The 9674-nt window shown below is 41.3% G+C and overlaps 1 pseudogene; it reads left to right on the top strand.

Moving 5' to 3' along the window:
* Positions 1 to 883: 883 nt before the first annotated feature.
* LOC119317773 overlaps positions 884 to 9674 on the top strand; it is a 27963-nt pseudogene continuing 19172 nt past the window's right edge.

Below are 9674 nucleotides of genomic sequence, written 5' to 3'. Positions count from 1 at the left end.
GCTTCCCCCATCGTGGCTAGCGTGCATGATGGCGGCAGGCGGCTCGCGATTAGCTTCCTAATAGGATGGATGCATCCGAGATAAGTTTTTTAATAGGATGGATTTGTCTGAGATTAGTTTCCTAATAGGATGGATGCACTCTGATTTAGTTTCCTAAAATAGGATGCACCCGTGATAATTAGTTTCCTAATTGCTCAAGCGTGGAGTTTCATATTTTCCTCCACGGTGGAGTACGGTCAGTCAATGTAAATTGCTAAGTGCACACAGAAAATGGTTTAGGTTAAGGCTAACCGTTAGATTGATTTTAGTGGGCCTAATCGTGCGGTGGTATTGGATCTGTGTACGCTTTGTGGGGTGTGCTTAAAAAAGTTCTTGTTTGATTGTTTAATAGTAGTATAGAAGTATAGATGTCCCGAAGAAAGACGAAGCTCCTCGCGCTTCCCCCATCGTGGCTAGCGTGCATGATGGCGGCAGGCGGCTCGCGATTAGCTTCCTAATAGGATGGATGCATCCGAGATAAGTTTTTTAATATGATGGATTTGTCTGAGATTAGTTTCCTAATAGGATGGATGCACTCTGATTTAGTTTTCTAAAATAGGATGCACCCGTGATAATTAGTTTCCTAATTGCTCAAGCGTGGAGTTTCATATTTTCCTCCACGGTGGAGTACGGTCAGTCAATGTAAATTGCTAAGTGCACACAGAAAATGGTTTAGGTTAAGGCTAACCGTTAGATTGATTTTAGTGGGCCTAATCGTGCGGTGGTATTGAATCTGTGTACGCTTTGTGGGGTGTGCTTAAAAAAATTCTTGTTTGATTGTTTAATAGTAGTATAGATATAGACTATCAGTTCTTTCCGGCATACGAGACCACCCGTCAGAGGGTTCAGCCCTCTGTCTCTGTTCCCCCAACCTCGGCCCGAAGCAGCGGCTCGGATCAGGCTTCAAACCTCAGGGCTACAGATCACGCCGTCCGTTCCGTCTCTCTCGCCAAACGCGGCGGCACCAGGCTACTCCCCGGCTGCTCCCGCACTCCTAAACCCTCACTCCCCACGTTCCCCTTCCGGTCGGGGTCGGACAGCCGCGCCGCTCGCCGGCGACGCGTCGGAGATGGACGGGGGCCACGGGCAGAGGCAGCCGCTGTCGCCGGCGATCTCGGCCTCGGCGGTGCTGCCGCACCAGCGGCAGATGCAGCTCCTCCAGCACCCGGCGCGCCCGGCAATCGCCGATCTCTTCACCCTGTACCTCGGCGTGCGTTCCCATCCCTTCCCCCCAATCTTTCACCGCACGCTCTCGCCAAACCCTAGTTCTGACCCTGCGTGCCCGTGGCCTTGCAGGTGAACTCGAAGCAGGGAGCCGAGGACCCGGCGAGGGAGACCTCGTAAGTTGCTTCCTCTCCTGTGTGCTTCAAATCGGGTTGGATTTCGTGCATAGTACCGTATCAGTATTTGGTTAAGGTGGTATGGTAGATGATGTCGGATTATGTTTGTGGCGCTGTTATTTGTTTTACTGCATATGGCGTTAGCTGAGCGCATGAAGATTATTATGCCTTCTTAATGCCATATTATGCTGACAATTTTGAGTAGCTAGTGCAACCCTGGTGTGGTAGCTGTCTTCCTTGTACATTGTCTTATAGCACCTGTTCTGTACTCTGATCACGCGAATTATTCAGGAACAAGCTGCAGAAGAGAGTATCTGCTCATAACAGAGATCTGCCTCCCCGCGACGAGCAGTTCATTTCAGATTTTGAGCAGTTGTGCGTGCCGTTTCCGGTAAGCAGAAGCATTGCACAGATATTCATTTGACCACAGGGCAAAAACAGAAGAGATTGATTATGTTTCCCATTTTTCTTAGGACCAGGAGCAGTTGCAGGCTGTCACGGAATCAGTTCTCATCTCATTTGTTCTGCAATGCAGTAGTCACGCTCCACAATCTCAGTTCCTGCTCTTTGCTACACGGTGCCTCTGCGCTCGTGGCCACCTCAGATGGGACAGTCTCATTCCATCTCTACTTAGTGTAGTTTCCTCCGCCGAGGCACCAATGGGCCAAGGGGGTTCTGTGACTGTCGGTGGCCCTGTGTCTTCTTCATCAGCTATTGCAGTGCCAAATGCTCCAAGCTTTCACGCTTCAAATCCTACGTCTCCCTTGTCAGCAATGAACACTATTGGATCTCCTACTCAATCTGGTATTGATCAACCTGTAGGGGCAAATGTGTCACCCATGAAGGCGGCTGAGTTCTCTACTCTTGGGCAGCCTGGTACAACATCAAGAGGTGACCAGTCCCGCAGAGGAGCACAAGTTAGCTACCTGCATCATTTATCCTGTAGAATTATTTTAGCTGGTCTGGAGTCCAATTTGAAGCCAGCTACTCATGCTGCGATATTCCATCATATGGTAAATTGGCTAGTCAATTGGGACCAGAGACCCCATGGCGTGGATGAAGCTGATACAGTGCAAACTTCTAGGATCGGAAGGCCCGTGCATGAATGGATGCATCTATGCTTAGACGTGATTTGGATTTTAGTTGATGAAGAGAAATGTCGCATTCCATTCTATGAGCTTGTTCGCAGCAACTTGCAGTTTCTGGAGAACATTCCTGATGATGATGCGGTGATTTGCATTATTATGGAGATCCATAGGAGGAGGGACATGGTGTGCATGCACATGCAAATGTTGGATCAACACCTTCACTGCCCAACATTTGGAACTCATCGGTTCTTGTCACAATCCTACCCAAGCATAGCTGGTGAATCTGTTGCTAATTTGCGTTATTCTCCTATTACTTATCCTAGTGTTCTGGGTGAGCCACTGCATGGAGAGGTAATATTACCTTTTTTTTTCACTAATTAGCACATCTTTCCTTTTATGCCTACTTTTCCCATGGTTGCATGGATTGTTATATTATACATGCATCGAAGCCCCCGGTCAAGCTCATGCTATCTCCATTCCAGTCTATAAGCCGTGCATACATCTTAAGATTTAACTCTGACCATCAGTTAGATCAATAATATAAAAGTCATGTGTCCTAAAAATTATACCATTGGAAACTTCTTACGAATACAAATTCAACAATATAATTTTCGTGGCATATAATCTACATTTTGTTGGTTAAATTGATGGTCAAACTTGTCTCGTGGAATGCCTGTGCGCCTTATAAACTGGAACGGAGGGAGTAGTGTTTACTATTACCTCCATGCAGAAATACTTTTATGGAGATTATTTTGATTGCAAGCACATATCATGAAGGTTTTAAACTTAAGCAAACAATTAGATAGAAAAAATAAATGAAATGTCCTTGTGAATACCCAAGAGAATGAGGGAGGAATAAGTTAATATACAAACATTCTCTATTCAACAACATTTTTGGAAAGGCAGAATTGTGTGAACACATTCTGAGATAGATTCTGTTAATGCTATTTTCATGTTGCCGTATTACATAGTTTTATGTATATTAGTGACTCTCATGTGGTCATGTTAGATGTATTTATTATTGTCTAAAGCTGGTATAGTTCAAGTGCAATGTTTTTAAAATGGTTTATGTTTAGTTACAAAGGGATCACTATTTTTTTCTATGGTTTAGTGGTTCAGTACTGCAAATACAAACAATACGTATTTATTTGCGGGTGTCTTGCACATTATTGATACAATATTCATCATTATGACTGATCATAAATTATATGCAAGATGCATGAAGTTACACATGAAACAAGTGAAATGAAGCAACTAAAAACTGTTAGGCAACAAACTTGGGCAGTATACCAAAACTTACATTGCATTCTTGTTTAGGATCTTGCAAACTCTATTCCAAAGGGGGGTTTAGACTGGGAACGTGCTCTCCGTTGCTTGAGGCATGCTCTCCGCACAACTCCATCACCAGATTGGTGGAGACGTGTTCTTCTTGTTGCTCCTTGTTACAGATCACATTCTCAAACATCAACACCAGGAGCTGTTTTCTCACCAGATATGATTGGTGAGGCAGTTGCTGACAGGACAATTGAACTACTGAAGTTAACTAACTCAGGTTAGCATCTGGGAGCTTCACTGTTTGTCGATTCGAGTACAGATCCCTTCTCAAGTGGGTGGATTCCAGGTGTACATGGATGCTCACCCCTTTTACTAAATGCCCTTTTTAGGCATGCACCTTTTTTGTTAAGAATATAAATCTGCTTGTCGGGTATTCGTATGGAGTTATTAATTATTGCCTGCTGCCTATGCACTCATTACAGCTCTGTCATACTATTGCAGAAACTCAGTGCTGGCAAGATTGGCTTTTGTTCGCAGATATCTTTTTCTTCCTGATGAAAAGTGGCTGTATTGATTTTCTCGATTTTGTGGACAAGCTTGCATCTCGAGTAACAAATGGTGATCAACAGATTCTACGCAGTAATCATGTCACATGGTTGCTTGCACAGATTATCCGTATTGAGATTGTGATGAACACACTTAGTTCGGACCCAAGAAAGGTGATATACTCTTGTATGATGATATGTACATATTTCTTATTTTTTCCTTCCTTTTTTCTAGTTACTTAAATTCAATCGGAGGGAGTAGATTTTGTTAAACCTTACAAGAAGGTATCTACATGGTTGACATAGAGCGTGTACACGCGCGCGCGCGGGGGTGGGGTGGGGGATCAAGTGAGTCGTGGCCAATAAAAGAAGATGATGTGTATCTGAGTTGGTGTCCACAGACAGAGTCCAATAGGATTCCAACATATAAGGTACTGAAGGGGCAGCTCCAGAAAAGACGATCCCTGGTTTTCAGTTCTTCTGGATTGCAGAGCACACAGTTCGAATCCTCAGTGACATTGAATGTTATGCCTACGAGCCATGCCAATGGCACTGAGTATCATTCTGTAGGAGCTATGCAAAGGCCTTAAGCTTGGAAGTGCATTTGCGGTTCCAAATCTGCTTTATAGGCGTGATCCTGGAGGAAAAGGAAGCATAGCCCTGTATATGGTGCAAATGTCATTGCTTTCCTTAGTTAACATGATGGTCGAGGAGGAGCTGTTGGAGATCGTATGTTCATCAACGGCTGCGATGAAGGGGGAAGTGGAGTGCGATTCTTATTTGATGACCGGGTGTTGTAAAAAGGCTATTCTGTTGTGGAATATTAAATGCACTTTATCTGGTCTACACTCAATTTGTTTAACACTAACAAACTGTTACAGATAATAACAATACATGACTAACTTCATGTTTAAGAGCTGTAAAATCTTAAATGATTACCGTTTTGTTATATCGGATAATATTTTTATGCTTCCTTTTGTTACTTGTCTTATTGTATTTGTCTTAGTTTCACAGTTACATGTTCATCGTAACTACATAATATCGTTCTAATTATTTGCTGTTCTGTCAGGTTGAAACGACACGCAAGATAATTTCATTCCACAAAGAAGACAAAAGCCTTGATCCTAATAACATCAGCCCTCAAAGTATTCTTCTTGATTTCATAAGTAGCAGCCAGACTTTGCGCATTTGGTCTTTCAACACTTCAATTAGAGAGCATTTGAACAGCGATCAGCTTCAGAAAGGCAAACAGATAGATGAGTGGTGGAAACAGATGACGAAAGGTACTTGTGCCCTAGATTTACCATCATGCTCTGCTTTGTAAAAATTCCGGCTAAATCAAGAGTTCATTAAAAGGGATATGTGTAGATAGGCCAGGAAGTAATTAAATGTAGGAAAATCCTTGTTTGCATTACATAATAACATTACAATTCGGAATGCAGGCAATGCATGTTATTTCATTGAGAGATGCTTGGCTGCATACCATTTTTATAATTTGCAATTTTGCCTTCTATCATGTATCTACTGATAAATTAGAAACATTTTCCCCCTTGAAATAGCTTCGGGAGAGAGAATGATAGATTTTATGAACTTGGATGAGCGAGCAATGGGCATGTTTTGGGTTCTCTCATTCACCATGGCACAACCAGCATGTGATGCAGTCATGACCTGGTTTACATCAGCTGGAGGGGCAGAATTCATGCAGGGACCCAATATGCAACCAAATGAAAGAGTGACGATGATGCATGAGACTTACCCTTTGTCAATGGCGTTGCTTTCTGGGTTGTCTATCAACTTGTGTTTGAAGCTTGCTTACCAGCTTGAAGAGACTATATTTCTTGGCCAGGTAAAACTTTAAAAAATCAAGCTGCTGCTAATACCCTAGTTGCATTTATATTTCTGTTCTGTATTTAGCTTTATAAAGCCCACCACAACTTCTCATTCAGACTATAAGCTTTGTGGTTGTTAGTTTTATATACATTAGTTGATACATAAATAGAAAATAGCTTAGTTCGCATATGTTTTCACATGACCAAAACAATTTCTGTGAATAATTCTTCTGCTCATTTAAATAGCAATTGCTGATAGCTCATATGTTACAGTTTTGCTAACAATATATGAACCTGTGACTCATCTGTTTTAAAATTATGACATCATTTGCAATCTTGACTGGAAATATATCTTGCTCGAAGTATGCATACAGCCACAATTATCTGTTCTTTTGGTCTCATTGCTAATACTCATCTATCTTTAGATGCCATACAGTTGATATTGCTACTTTAATCTTAACTCTGTTCGTTGATAGGCTGTTCCTAGCATTGCTATGGTGGAAACCTACGTTAGGTTGCTGCTTATAACACCACATTCATTGTTCCGCCCACATTTTACGGTAAGTTTTGCTACCTGTTAATTTGATCTGTATTCTTCATATGGGGCTTCTGCCAGACTGACTGTTGTTTTCCTCTGATTTCCGAATTACTTTTTGTAATTGTAACTTATAACCCTAAGGGTCCCCTGTTCTGAGTTCGTGCAAATCATGGTCTTATGGAAATTCTGATACATTCATGCTATTTAAACTTGGCAGACATTAACCCAAAGATCGCCATCTATTCTGAGCAAATCTGGTGTGTCTTTGCTCCTACTTGAGATACTGAATTACAGACTACTTCCTCTGTACAGGTCATTCTTTACCTAATCTGATCTTTAGTTTTTTCTTCTTCTTTTTCTTAGAAGGAAAGTAGCTTTGGCACAGCAAAAGATTGGAATATCTGAGTGTTTCTTTTCCCATCTCTTTCTTCTTTCTTTTCACCTGACTCGAAATGCCTTCTATATTGTGCATATAGAGATTTACCCTTCTAAACTGATCTCAGCATAATAATACATGAATTTCCTTTTGTTTTGCAGTCCTTTAGAAAATCCTCAAAGTCTGCGTCTTTTGTTGATTATATCATTGTGCGTTTCTTATTTTCTTACATCATTATGGGTCTTTTGTAGGTATCATGGAAAAAGCAAGGCATTGATGTATGATGTCACAAAGATAATATCAATGATTAAGGAAAACGTGGAGAGCATCGCCTTTTTAGATTAGCTGAAAATTTGTGCATGAACTTAATTCTCTCACTGAGAGACTTTTTTTTGGTGAAAAAAGAGTTGAAGGTAAAAAGAATACACACTTTTCTTTAGAAATTCGACTATCACTAGTTTGTGGAGTGACTTCTATGTTTATGTAGGGACCAACTGAGTTTACTGAAACGCTTAACCGCATAACCATAATAAGCCTTGCGATCACCATCAAGACACGTGGAATCGCCGAGGTTGAACACATGGTTTATCTTCAACCACTATTGGAGCAAATTATGGCAACCAGTCAGCATACATGGTCAGAAAAGACTCTACGTTATTTTCCTCCCCTTATTCGTGACTTTTTAACGGTTAGGGCGGATAAGAGGGGACAAGCTATCCAAGCATGGCAGCAGGTATCATTTTTTGGGGACACATGTTTGGCCATTTATATCCGTATGCATCTACTGATCACCATCTTGGGTAATTTGTAGCTCATTTTTGTCGAGGATTGATTAGTTACGCTTCTGTTTGCTATATCTTTTTTAGCTTGTAATAACTGCTCTTCTTATTTGTGGATAGTTTGCTGGAGAATGTATCAATTGTATGTGCACCATTTATGTACTATTAGCATTAGAAAATGCCATTAAATATATACCACCAGAGTGATATTATCACATATTCACATTTTGCTACTTTATGGTTAAGTTGAATAAATATGGTTTCTGTGACCTGAAAATGCAGCATTTCCACATGCTTGTTCCGGCCATGTATAATAGTATAATATTGCCAAAGGTCTTGGATTGGTTTCTTTAACTTGCTATCATATATTTTTGAGATTATTGTGCCGGGCGCCTGGGCCACATTGTTCTTCACCTTTAATTTTGACAATACTCTCATTTCAGGCAGAAACTACTGTTATCAATCAATGCAACCAGCTACTGTCACCATCCGCTGAGCCGAACTATGTCATGACTTATTTGAGCCATAGTTTTCCTCAGCATCGTCGATATCTATGCGCTGGTGCTTGGATGCTAATGAATGGACATCCTGAGATCAACAGCGCAAATCTTGTATGATTTTATTTTCTGTGATTACTTCCATACGATGGTTGTCAGTTACTCTATACATGCGCTGCTTGATCTTATCGCAGGCTCGTGTCTTGAGAGAGTTTTCACCTGAAGAAGTTACGGCAAATATTTATACAATGGTTGATGTTCTTCTGCATCATATCCAGCTTGAGCTTCAACGGGGGCATCTAGTGCAGGTGACACAAGAATTTTTTTTTTTTTACAAAAGTTGTCTCTTTGCCTTTTTGTTTTTTGTGGTTTTCCTTTTCTAGTAGCTTGCGTCTAAATTTTTCTGGTCGCTTATTTTTTTTGCAGGATTTACTTTCCAAAGCAATCACAAATCTTGCATTCTTTGTCTGGACACATGAGTTAGTTCCACTGGACATTGTGCTGCTAGCTCTTATTGACAGGGATGATGATCCTTATGCTTTACGTCTTGTGGTAAGTCCTCTTAAAAGATTAGGTTTGAATCCCATATTTCTGTTACATCATTAGTTCGATAACCACTATTTAGTTACCAACTGACTGTTTCCCAGTTGTTAGATAGCTGTTCATGGTCAAATATTGAAAGCAGCTAATCTAATAGAATGGTTTTCGAGTTTAGGGTTGATAAGTAGACTCTAGCTAGAGTTGAGGGTTGAAAACCAGACACTTTTTGTTCTATTTGCAGTTTTTAAAGCATGCACAAGTTGTTTAATGCATGGATATGGTAACACGTTACAATTTTTGTATTAGTCATTAAAAGAGTAACAGATCTCTCGGCCCGTCCTTGAGAGGTATCAGATGCCTTGTGTCCAGGTGTTCTTGTCAGCGGTCTCTTGGTGTAGTAGCAATGTCGGGTTCTGTGGATGTTGTGTATTCGAAGAGACTGGGGGGTTCACCTGTGTTGTTGTGGGGTTTCTTGCCGTGTGAGTAGTTAGTATGTGCTCCGTTTGTATTGGTTTTCGCTCGGTTTTTCGTAAATTAACTGGGCAATTCTCTTCTTCTTAATTAATCGATGAGGCAAAACTTTTGCCTCCGTTTCGAAAAAAAAGAGTAACAGAGGGCAGCATGCGGATGCCTTTTGGTAACACATTACTATTATCAAAGTGTCGTAGGAATAGACATAGAGTACCCTGCTGTATATAGGAGGGAAGCACAAGGGCACCACCGTACGGGGTCAGAGATCTGGCTGGCGGTCACCAGTGGTTGAGCTCCAGCTCTGTGGAGGGCGCGGAACTTTTTTCGAGAAAATGCAAAAGAGCTTGCGTTTCATTG

Source organism: Triticum dicoccoides, chromosome 6A, assembly GCF_002162155.2.
Source record: "Triticum dicoccoides isolate Atlit2015 ecotype Zavitan chromosome 6A, WEW_v2.0, whole genome shotgun sequence".
NCBI classification, from domain to species: domain Eukaryota; kingdom Viridiplantae; phylum Streptophyta; class Magnoliopsida; order Poales; family Poaceae; genus Triticum; species Triticum dicoccoides.
The sequence above is the reverse complement of the archived record's forward strand: the minus strand, read 5'-3'. Positions and strand labels throughout refer to the sequence as shown.